Here is a 12,922-nt window from a genome sequence, read left to right as displayed (position 1 = left end):
TCTTTTTCTTTATATGTCACCATTTTGATAAATTGCATATACTCATGGATTAAACCATAATTTAAGATAGCAAGCTAAAAACTTTTTAGGAGTAAATTTACAATAGCACATATGTTAATTTTTTTCCTCCTTGAATTGCATTGCATGCTTAAAAACACGTGAACTCACGCTGTGTTGAAAAGCTTGGACAGGCATCATCCATATAACATCTTACTAAAGTGGCCATAACTGATCTCTGCACAAACAAATACACAAGAAAATGTTGCTTTTTGGGAAGTGTTGCTTTTACTAACAAATCTAGTATTAAGCATTAATTTTTGTCACCTTAACAGTACTGTTGATTTTGGCATTACACAGAACTTGGAACTTGGATGATGATCCATTTACCACTTAGTTTCCAAATGATGTTAAATTACTATTACTCATTTTTTGTTTGGATTTTGTAGGTTTTTTTGTTTAAAGTGCTATTTTCTTGGCTAGTGATAGTGTAGTTTTATCAGGAAATAATGAAGACTTGTCTACGGTGGGATTTCAAAATGGGAAATCATATAATCGTGAACTAGGGACTTAAAAGGATTATATGAAATGTGGGGAAACTTAGTCAATCATACGTGGTTTTGAGGTAGGTAGGGTGATAAATGAAGAAACTTTAAACTAGCGTGGTGTATTTCAGTAGTTTTTTGGCAGTACTAAAGAAAATCAGAAATTAAACTCACTCTGAATTTAAACTGGATTATTTTCAATGCTAGTTGGTCTCTCACAACTGACTACTGTGTGCTGTTGATCCAGCATGCTCAGTTGGGCTTGTGGGTATGCTTGGAATTGCTTTTATTCAGTGGCCTTGAATGGATTTGCAGAGATAACTAGTTTGAATAGATTTGTTAAGCATTGAATAATTTAGAGAATATAATTAATTTCTAGCATGTGGGTTTGCTTCTAGCCTTATTTTTTTACTTCTAAAATCTGTGTGGAACGATAATGTTCCAGGTTCAGAAGGAGGTCATTTTTTTAAAACATACGTAAACATACCAGCCTAATTCTTTCTAAATCAGAGGGAGGAACAATAAGACAAAAGTGACTTGATGTTGCCAAAAATGACAAATGGAAATGGTCTTTTAGTACAAATACTGGACTAGAATGGAGGCAAAACTAGATCCTGCTGTTGGTCCAGAATTTCTGTATACCCTGTTTGAACTGTTAAATGTAGTTGAGTAGGGGAGAGGGAGCCAAGGCAAAGTCATTTCCATCTTTGAGAGGAATGTAAAATACTGACGTTCTCAGTAACATATTCACAAGTCACAGACTTGACAGAAAGCAGTGTTTTGCCATTAGGGTAATTCTAAAGCCCATAGTATTCCTTTAACAAAGGATGAAGAATAGGTGTGGGATAGGAGGGTGGTTGCATACAATTTCCTGACCGGAGTGTTTGGAATGTACCAATTAACTCGTAATGCTAAAATAATCTGTAGAGTGGAAGATAGTTGCTTTAAGTTACTTCAGCAATGTTTATGGCTTTGTAATCCAAATACTTCCTAATCGAAAAAATTGCATTTCCCTTTGGAAACTGCAGTGTGTAAGGGGTTGAATATGGTGTCACAGATAGGGTGGGAGGCATGGGAGGAGTGTGAACAGTAATGTGAAGGACTGTGACCAGGATGGCGTGTACAGGTGGTGTATATAGATGGCAGGCATGCCCCTTTCCAAAGATAGGGGTCTGGAAACACTATTTCTTGTTACTGCACTTGATGAATAAACAGAATTAGCGATTGACTGATTTGTGTTAAGTATCTTGAAACTAAGTAAGCATATGGAGATTGCTTTAATTAACAAGTTGCTAGAGTGCTATGGAACCTTTTAATTATGTGAATGTTTTAATCGTTCTTAAGACTCTTTCGCCTAAATCGACTTATGTTGCAACCAAGGAATGTTAATCCATGTGGTGTGTAGTTGATAGTTTGAAGGCCCAAAGCTGAGGTAGGAACTATCTGGATCTACTTAAAGCCTTATAAACAACCTCCTTACCCATACTGTATTGCAATATTAATAATCAAAGATGTGTAAGAATGGAAACTTAGTAAAATTAGTCTATATAGCCAAAAGCAAGATTTCTAACAAAGTAAACAAAACATGAAAAATGTGTAAACAAATTCTTACAGATAAGAGCTTCAAAGGAGCAGGAATTTTAATGGCAGTAAAAGGAATTTGTGTTACATGACTTGCTGCCTTTTGATGCATTTAATGGCAGTAAAAGGAATTTGTGTTAGATGACTTGCTGCCTTTTGATGCAGTTGTTATCAATGCAGAGTTTTGTAACTGGTTTGGGATATCATAAAAGCAAATGCCTTTTTGTAAGAATAGTGTAACCACTATCAACCTTGAAATTCAGAGATTAGCTGTTCTCCTGTTCCACAGCTACCTCAAGCGTTGACACCAGGGCTTGAAGACAGCTCTGGTGGACATTAAGGGTGAATCTTACTGCATAAGTATTCAAAAAGATTAAGTCTCTTTTTTTTTTTTTTGGATGTGTTATCTACTGAACCAGTTTCTATTTAATGTATTAAACCAGTTTCTACTGTGATACTTCAGTGAAATAATTGACCTTCATGGACAAACAGACGATAGGATTCTAAGTAGTATTAATATAGATACTATTGGTGGACATACTCAGATTTGGTTAAAACAATTCTTATGCTAGAATTCCAATGTTGAACAGTTTGAAAGAAAAGTGAAAAACGAAGCTCTGAAGGAGCTGGGAATAAAGCTGTGCTTCAAATTACTAATAGGTCTAATGCATTTAATGTGGGGGAGGCCTGTATAGTAACACCTTGAAGAACTCCCTGCAGCAAGGAGAAGAACTCCAGTTTCATGAAACTGCTAAACTTCAAGTAGCTAGCTAGCTTCTTACTTTGTGCAGATGAAAGATTAGCCCTGGAGCTAATTAATGGAGGCTTAATTGCAAGCTAATAGTAGTATTTTAAAACAAATATTTAAATTCAAGTATCAAGCTGATACGAACAAAAGAGAAGGTCGATGTAGGATGTGCATGAAGCAATGGCTCACCCTTGAGCTGTGCAGGGACTGTAGGCAGAAGGTCGTGAATTGCCACTAGGTTGTAGTGGGGAACCAGTGCCTCGACATACCAAGGCTTGCTTCTAAATCATGATGTCAGATTAACCTCTTTGCCTGACAGAGACTACCTCCGCAGGTGGTATCTTTAATATCTGCAATATCCCAGTCATGGGAAGCTGCAGTGTAAGAAAACTTCTGTACTGGCCAGTGTTTCGTGAAAGATGTGTTGTAAGGTTTTCATCTTGTGAGGGGAGGTAGGGAAGAGAGAAAAGCGCAGCTTGACCTCCCTAGCGAACAGAGACTGGGGCCAAGGGCAAGGAGGAGACATCAACTATCTGTTCTTCCCAGCAAGTTACCTGGCAGTCAGTTGAAGTACCAAGCACCTGAGGAACAAAGAGGAGAAGAGTTTATTACTAGATTTATTTTGAAGCCTTGCTGTTCCAGCCAGTCTGGACAGACATCAGCAGCCTTGGTGTGTACTTGCTGCAAAACTTTTAATATGAACTGTAAATACCACTGAAATTCAGTTACTGCTGTTCTACATGACAGGGACTGACTGCATGGGTCAGGTAAAATGTTCACCTAGTAGGGGATGCCTGGGAAATGTATTAGGTCTGGATAAGCAATAATGATGCCTCGCAAATATACTCTCCCAGTCAGCAGCGTATTGTTAGTCAGAGCTGAGGCACAACTGAGGCAAAACTGCTCAAAACTGGCAGTGGCTGCACCTTGGAGTTGCTATTCTGCAGGTGAGCTTTTGCACATCAGGTGCATGCATTTTCATTTGAGGTGAATAGCTGAAACACCCTGCAAACTAAACTACTTTTTTTTTTGTCAATTGAAAAGAATTAGTTTTGTAAGATGGTATGTCATAATTAAGCAATCCTTAAAATGTAATGAAAGATTTTCTTCAAGTGCGTGTTAAAGTGCAAGAAGCCTAATGAAGGGCCTATACATACAGGTGTTCAACTGCTTGGTTTGTGGGTTTTTTCCTCTCCCATTTTTACAACCAGTAGCAACACACTCCCATAAGCAGGGAGTGATGAGGCAGTCAGGTGCTTTTTCCCATGAAGAACAGGGAACAGAGGAGTAAAGTCACGCAGGTGTGGTGGATGATATGAGGCCAGTAAACATTTTTGCTCACAAAAATAATATCTAAAAGACAGACCTTACCGAGAATTGATTTCTTGACAAAGTGGTTTGTTTTTTTTACCTGACTCCAAATTTCGTGTGTTAAAATATAAGAAACTCTACAGATGTCTACAGAGGCAGAGGGAATGGTGTGTGAGCAATAGATACACAGCGATGGGGATAGTTTATTCCTAATAGAGAGTTGCAGTCTTTTGCGTCCACAGGGCAGATAATTTCTGGAATGCTGTCTTTGGTTTCACAGGCAGTAATTAGCTCCTTGGCTCTAGGAAAGCAGAAATTCAAAGTGCAGGAAGGGAGCCTGAGGTGCTGTGTATTAGACTCTCCACTGTTTCTGGTGATTCAGTTTCCTTAAGGGAAATTCAGTAAGGTTTTTGTTCTCCCCCCCTGCTTCTGAACTTGTATCATGCTCCAGACTAAAATGATCTTGTTTGAACTTCGGTGCAGAGAGAGACCAAAAACACTGTGAGGGGCCTTATCTCTGTTCCTGTTTCCTACAGTTTCTGTCTCCTGCTGTAGCTTCTGCTGCTGCTTGAAATCTTCATCAGTCTGTCCTTTCCTTCGCAATGATGGCCGATTTCTGCAAATGTCAAGGGGCAACATGTGAAGGGAAATGAGAAGGGATCTGAATGGGTACAGCCTGAATAAAAGGCTTCGCTGCAAATAACATGAAACTACTATTTGTATTGTTTTTATACTTCACCCAGATTCTGAAAGAGAGAGCATGCCAGTAGTTTTATATGTGTGTGTGTATATATATATGTCCGTGTGTATATATGTGCATGTGTATCTATGCATGTGTATGTATAAACATATTGAGAGTGAGATTAATATATATGAATTTGGGAACAGTGTTTATCAGTTTACTGCGGTACAAAGTACACTGTATTAATGGTAAGTTCTCATTATTCATGGCCCATTTAAACAGAAAAGATGTATTGGTTGGGGGAAAAAGCCAGTATTGCCTCTTGTTTTCAGCATCACCTGAGAGAGAGAGGTGATGTACCGTTGTTGCACTATGCATCTCTCTGCTACTACTAACTTTGTTATCTGTTTAAGCACTGATCACAGAAGGTCTGGGTCGGCAGAGCTGTCGGTAGCTTTGGGAGCGAGCCCTGCACTCAGCACTTGGGAAGTTCAGGCTGTAGAGAGAGTGGAATTGTGTTCGTTGAAAAATAACACCATACCTGAGGGACAAAACCAGGACTTGGGGGTCCTCGGTCCTGTGAGCTAGCAGTAAGAAAGCTATTTCCTCTTCATTTTCTACACTTTTGACCTCTCCTGCACTAGGCAACATCAAATCTTTTCACCAAAAAGAGCCATGCCAGGTATTGGATGTGAGCTGATCTTGTGGCTTGGCTGGGTCTACTCACTGTGGCTGAGCAGGCGGACAGCATTCATGGTCCTTACAAAGTTGGCTGATGATGGAAGGCCCAAAGCTACTTCCTGGCCGGCAATCTTCAGCAGCAATTTTCAGTCTTCACTAGCTGCTTTCCCCTTTTCTCTGAACTAATCATCTAACTTGTTCAGGGGAATAGCAAGTACACTTCTAATGTTTTCCTTATATTCACTTTTAATTTACCATGATCCCAAAGGTAAGCAAGCTGCAGTGTTCCTATGTGTTGTCCTCACACTAGAAGGGACAAAAAGAGAAGAAAGGAAGCTAAATCTAGTGAAACTTGCAGCTGTGGGATACCGGATGGTGCCCTCATTGCTGTCACAAGACTAATGTACCCTTCAGCCTCCTGGTCTCCCCGGCATGTCCTCAACCCGTCATTGCCATGGCTGGTCTATTGCAGTTTGGAGCAGCCCCATAACCGGTGTCTGCAGTGATTAGACATGATTACCTCTAACACCTGCCATTTCCTTTCCTCCGAGAGCAATTGCAGCCATGACCTCTTACTGGACAGGGTCCTTGAAATGCCAAATCACTTGGACCAAATCAATTTCAAAGAAAATGGATTTAAAGCAGCTTCTGTCCTCGGTGTTCTTGGAAGGAAGCTAATGCCAGTACAGCACAGCTCTCTGTCAGACACTCTCCCTGAGAGCTTGATACTACCCTTTAAAAAAGGAAAACAAGAAAAACCTCTCTATCCCCACTCCGCTCCCCTGCCCTGACTTTTTAACCACGTATTACTATTTTCTGGTACTAGTTCCTTGCATCTAGAGCAGCTTAGCTGCACATTCTGTGTGTTTAAAGCCGACTACTCTCCTTTACTTGTCCTTTTCCTTTGACTTTGCTGCTTCTTGGCAGCTTGCCTATGTGCATCAACCGTGTCACTTTGCTGATTGATTGTTTTTCCCCCACAGCTGTCTGTCAAGCAATGCTTTCATACACCGGTCTAGTACAAGTAATGCCATAACCCCACTTTCCTAACCAACACATCATTTGCTGGTTAGGGAATCCTTGTATACATATCCTTAGGTAGTACCTAATTTATTGTTGTCTTATGCAAAGGGTTTTTTAATCTAAAATTCCTGTTATCGAGATGTACTGGGCTGGGATGGAGTTAACTTTCTTCAGAGCAGCCCATATAGTGCTGTGCTTTGGATTTGTGATTAAAAGAGTGTTGGTAACACACCGATGTTTTGACAATTGCTGGGCAGTGCTTGCACAGTGTTGAGGCTCTCTCCATTTCTCACTCTGCATCCCCCGGTGAGTAGGCTGGGGGTGAGTAGGAGGTTGGGAGGGGGGACAGCCAGGACAGCTGACCTCAACTGACCAAAGGGATATCCCATACCATATGACATCGTGCTTAGCAATAACACTGGGGATTTTGTTTTCCAAGCTGACTGTTTCTCCAAGACTCTCTGGGCATCGGTCTGCTTGTGGGAGGTGGTGAGTCACTGCCTTTGCATCACTTATTAAACTGTCTTTATGTTGACCCATGAGTCTTCTTGCTTTCAGTCTTCCTGTTCTTTCCCCCATCCTGCTGGGGAGGGGGACAGTGAGCGAGTGGCTGTGTGGATGCTTGTGTAGTTGTGGAAAGGTCCTGCTTGAAATGTATTGCTCTACCCATCAGAAAGACTTTCTTCAAAGCTCACTTGGAATAGGTATATTGTGAAGAGCCATTTAAGTCTAAGTTAAAAGATGCTTTCTCCCAGATCTGCACAGCTGTGCCTTAAAGTGAAGGTTCCTAGTTTTTTTTAAAAAAAGTGTTAGGCTATTGCAGTGGTTGCTGGAGTGATCCTCAGGTCAAGAGAAAGATGCCTGTTTCCTACCTAGCTTTTTGTAAATGGCTAAGCTGCTAGGCACGAGTGCTGCCTATTTGTTTTGAAGTCATAGGCTGAATGTTTCAAGGGAAAACGATCACCTAACTCCCCTGACCTAGGACTCGGCACAGACAGGGCCATTGAGATCTGAATTGCTTATTTTTATAGCAACTGACCCACACTTGAACATGACCTGCCCGTCTCAGCGTGTGCCTGAGTTTTGTAAACCTAGATGGTGTGGTGTCAGAGTGTTTCCTCTCCCCTTTTTCATATGCTTGACCTCACCCATCACATACTAATTTCTTTGATATCTTTGTGGTGAAGTTGCTTGGGTGTCCTAGTTGCAATTACTTAACCATAACACACAGGTGAGAATACACAGTTCCTGCCCAGTTCTTTCCAGTTCAACTGGAATAAAGGGGAAGGAAAAGATACATATCCCACAGAGTGATGGGGACAATAGTAGGAACAAGACACCTTCTTCCTAGCCCCTTCCTTTTAGCTATTTCTGCTCTCTTCACCTTTCATTGCAGATGACTTTTCTTTCATATTTAACATTCATCTTCGCAAGCCAAGGCATCTCCCAGCCACCCTCCATTTGTTTATCAACCTCCTCCTTGTCCTTTCTTAAAAGGAAAGCTAAAGCCATCTCACTCACCTTTGGTTCTGAAGTGCTGTCTCAACCAAAGTCCCACCTGGCCTCCCTTGCTGGTGGGTAATTGCTCCAAGTAGTCATGATGTGTATCCTCTTTACAGAAGACATCCCATTCAAGAGCTGCTACCTCCATCGGTCCAGGGCCTTGTGAGGCAGCACCATTAAACAAACGCTCTCCCAGGTCAGGGGAAGCCTGGATCTGCCTTAATGGGATGTGAATGTAACACAGCGAAACATGCTGAAAAATAAGCACTCGTGGCTTTCAATAGCCTTGGATGACTCGCATCACACCATCCAATTTCCTTCCGTAGCAGAGTAATAGGTCTTGTAGATAAAAGGGAAGCTGTAGATGTCACGTTGCTCAAGTTTTCTCAGGCTTCTGGCACTGTCCAATGCATTTTCCTACCAAGCCGGAGAGCTTGGTTTGATGAAACCAGTAGCAGCCGGGCAGGCCTACAGTCAGGGAATAGCACTGCAGTGTGGAAGGACCCAGGGAGCGAGATCGTGCTCTGGTCTGTCCTGGGTCTGACTCTAGCTGGTGTTTTCCTTAATAGCATTTGTGATGGCAGAATGCGCTCATTAAATGTATAGATGACATAAAGCTAGGAAAGGCTGCATGTGCACTTGAAGACAAGAACAGAATTCAAAATTAATTTACAGGGTGAAATTTGAGAGACAAAACATGAGGTGTTTCACCTGGACTGTGGTAACAAACACCAGGGAACCAGTGGCCAGACAGCAGTTGCAGAAAAGGAGGAAAGGGAGATAGCTAAGGTGTATTACTGCAGAAAAGGAATACATTTTAAAGGGATGAATAACGAGAAAGATTGCTCTACTTGATATCTTCAATGGAGTAACATAGGCAATTTTTAGCATGTCTGGAAAGATGTAGCTCTGTTGGAGAGAGTGAAGAGAAGGCCAGCATGAGTGATCCGAGGTCTGGAAAACCTCACCTTGGAGGAGAGAGAGAAAAACACTGGAGCTGTTTAGGTTAGAGAAGAGATGGCTGAGGGCAGACAAAGTTTACAAAAGGCTGTTAGAAAGAGGGTTAAGGAATAATCTGTTTTCCATGTTTGTGGCAGATAGGTTGAGGAGCACCAGGCTTAAACAGTAACCTCTCTGGTTGTGGTTAGATGCTAGGAAGAGCTTTTCGTGGTAAGGACTGCAAAGCACTGGGACAGCTTGGCTGGGACACTGCTGGGTCTTCCCGGCAGAGGCCTTTAGGAAGAGGGTAGAGGGGAGGTGGGTTAGACATCACCAAATTCCCTTCAGCCCTGTTTTTCTGTGTTTAACTGCAGTGAAGAACTATTTCCTTGCTGGTGGTGGTGAGGCAATCCCCCACCATTCCTTAGCTCCCTACTTTATGGAATGTGGGGAATGTTCTTAGCTGTGGGGGTGGATTTGTCCCCATCCTCCAGACGAAGCCTGTAGCACAGATGCATCTTCACGCTCCTAGGGCTGAGAGGCTCCCGAGAAGCCTCCTGATGAAACTGCATTTATTGCATCCTGGTCTAGCTTTGTTTTCCAGGACTTGTGTCTCTGAAGACAGCTTGGCCTCTATGGTTATGTCCATGTTCATAATTAAAAGTGAGGGATAGGTTCACATTGACCCTTCTTTGGGCTACCTTCCTCCAGGGCGGATATGTCTTGAAGAAAGCTGGTTAGAGCAGTCCAAAACAGAAAGGCAGTGATCTAAAAAATAATCAGGGTGTGCAATGGAGGGTCCTCAGCTTGATTTGGTTTAGCAGAGCAGACGTACATTAGATCTCGCTTCTCCCTGAAGCACATCCTTCCTTGTTTGAAAATGCTTCCTTGTTCCTAGCTGGCAGGGAAGCCCATTGCCTCCCTCAAATTTTCAGCCTCTTTGACAGCAGAAATTAAATTCCTTCAAGTCCCCTGAGACTGCTGCTCTCAAAAACTCAGTCTGCACTCCCTCGTTACAGAGGATTTAAAGGGAGAGAGAACCATTGTGGTGTAAAAAGAAAATAATGCAGAAAAAATGGAGAGTGGGCTGGAACTACAGTTGGATGACCCTTGGGTTTAGCTGCATCGTATTTGGGTTGCATTATCCAAATGTTTTACTGATGTCTTTTCTGCTTTCCCAGCTTGCATTGCTCTGCTGTCCTTCACTGTGGGAAGCTGTGACTGTGTCGGAGGGCAGCTGGCTCTTCCCTAGCACTCTGCCTCTGCCGTCAGCTTTCTCTGGCCATGTACCCCTCCGGACAGCACAGTAGGCTGCTTCAAACATGTCTACCCATTTACATGGCTCTGAAAAGTGCAAGTCGGCTGGAAGTGTCCTGGTTTTACTAGTCCCTGCCTGTAATTACACAACTTCATCAGTATTATCAGCGTTAGTGCAGCTTCTCATACCAGATCTGTAGTTTTCTGCGTTTAAGGATTCTCACCAGTTGACATGCACACTCAGGGAGTTAAATCAGCCCAAACTTGCTGGACCGGTATGACTTTGTGTTTAACATTCAGAAGTACCTTATAATTACTTCACCCATTAGATTAATACACAGACACTACTTTATTTGAGGCTCTTATCTGTTTTCAGAGTTCATATTCCTTCGCCTTCACCACCTTTTCATGTCCTCTTTTAATTTGGACAAGTCCATATTTGACGATTCTGAGGAATTTTACCCATTTCAAGAGGGGCAGGGGATGCAGGACTTGGTGGTGGCTGGTTAGTAGGGAGTTGGCCAAGTCTGGAGCTTTCTAGCGGCTTCAGGCGATACCTCCTGCCCCAAGCATGAGCTAACACCAAGTGTGTGGCAATGGTTCTTTGGAATAAGTAGAACTGTCTTGCTTTTCATCTGGATGCAGCCTGGAAAGTTAACAAAGTATTTGGCAGATAGAAACCAGGCTGTGGAGAACAGTTTTGACAGTCCCAGCTCACATCTTGTGGGAGGTCTGTGCCATCGAACCACTTCTGTTTGCAGCACCAGCCTGCCGGGAAGGCGGCCGTCCTGCAGGTCCTGCATGCCTGGGTCCTACACCTCCTGCACACAAAGGTCCCACACAGCCCTGCAGGCCAGGGTGAAGCGGCCAAGCAGCACTGTGGCTGCGTGCCGCTCTCCTGGGCACCTTCAGGAATTAGAAGTTCATCCTGGAGGAATGGAGTAGGCTGCAAAGAGAGAGTCTCTGGCCCCAAGACTAGAGTTGAGATGAGATGATGCTGAGTGACTTGAAACACAACACTGCCCAGATGAATTTTTAATCAAAAACGTAAGCAAATATAAGTGTTCAAACTGATTAAGGCCAGAAGCAGTAAAGTTTTGACACTTGGCACCTTCTTCGCATCTTTTTGTCTTGTTCAAATATCTGAAACTCTGACTGAATTCAAGACTGAGCTTCTGGTCACATTCCAGAGTCAGGTTTTCGTCAGCAACTGCCTTTTCTTGGTATTGTACATTTGTCTTGTGCATAGAGATGTTCACAGGCACATGCTGAGCAAATGGACTATCTTTGGGAGTGATAATGAAAATAAACCAAATGTTCCAAGTTCATGCAGCTGCTAGGCAGCAATTGAAAAAGCAGAGACATATCTTGTCCCCTTGTTGCGGTATTTGAACAGCACTCAAGTGCAGCACACAGCTATGCCTGCTCCATGAAACCTTCCCTACAGCACACCTAAACCTCTGTGGCCACGTACAGACCAGTCAATGAAATGCTCATGGGACCTCTCTCTGGCTCTGAGGCTGACTGGCGTGGGATTGCCTGTGCCCATGCTGTTATACCCTCTTATCCTCCAAAATGGGGGGGACATGGTTGAGAAATCATGCCTGACCAAACGTTGCCTTCTGCAATGAGACGATGAAACGACTGGCTCAGAGAACAAGGGGAGAGCAGTGCATACTGTTTATCTCAACTTTAGCAAGGCTTTCGACACTGTCTCCCATAACATCCTCATAGAGAAAGGGATGAAGTGCAGGCTAGGTAAGTGGATAGTGAGGTGGATTCAAAACTGGCTGAACAGCCGGGCACAAGGGATTACGATCAGCGGCACAGTCCAGCTGGAGGCCAGTCACTAGTGGTGTACCCAAGGGGTCCATACTGAGGCCAATACTGTTTAACATCTTTGTTAATGACCTGGATGGCAGAGTGCGCCCTTAGCAAGTTTACTGATGACACAAAACTGGGAGGAGCAGTTGATAAATGAGATTGTTGTGCTGCCATCCAGAGGATCTCTACAGGCTGGAGAAATGGGCTGACAGGAACCTCATGAAGCTCGGCGATGTGAAATGCGACGTCCTGCACCTGGGGAGGAACAGCCCCATTCACCAGTACATGCTGGGGGAAGACTGACTGGAAAGCAGTTCTGCCGAAAAGGCTCTGGGGCTCCTGTTGGGCAACAAACTGGCCATGAGCTAGCAATGTGCCCTTGCAGCAAAGACCAACAGCCTCCTGGGCTGCATTAGGCAGAGGGTCACCAGCAGGTCGAGGGAGCTGATCCTTCCCCTCTGTTCATCACTGGTGAGGCACATCTGGAGTCCTGGGTCCAGCACTGGGCTCCCCAGTACAAGAGAGACGTGGACTTACTATGAGTGAGTCCAGTGCAGGGCCATGAAGATGATGAGGGGACTGGAGCATCTCTTATTTAAGGAGAGGCTTAGAGAGCTGGGACTGTTCATCCTGGAGGAGAGAAGGCTCAGGGGATCTTATCCATATGGATGAATGCCTGATGGGAGGAGTAAAGAAGATGGAGCCAGGCTCTTCTCATTGGTACCTAGGGACAGGACAAGAAGCAATGGGTACAGACCGAAACACAGCAAATTCTGTTTAAACATATGACTTTTTTACTGTGAGGGTGGCCAAACAGTGGCACAGGTTGCC

This window comes from Aptenodytes forsteri, unplaced genomic scaffold, assembly GCF_000699145.1.
Source record: "Aptenodytes forsteri isolate BGI_AS27 unplaced genomic scaffold, ASM69914v1 Scaffold199, whole genome shotgun sequence".
Classification (NCBI taxonomy): domain Eukaryota; kingdom Metazoa; phylum Chordata; class Aves; order Sphenisciformes; family Spheniscidae; genus Aptenodytes; species Aptenodytes forsteri.
This window is presented reverse-complemented; position numbering follows the sequence as displayed.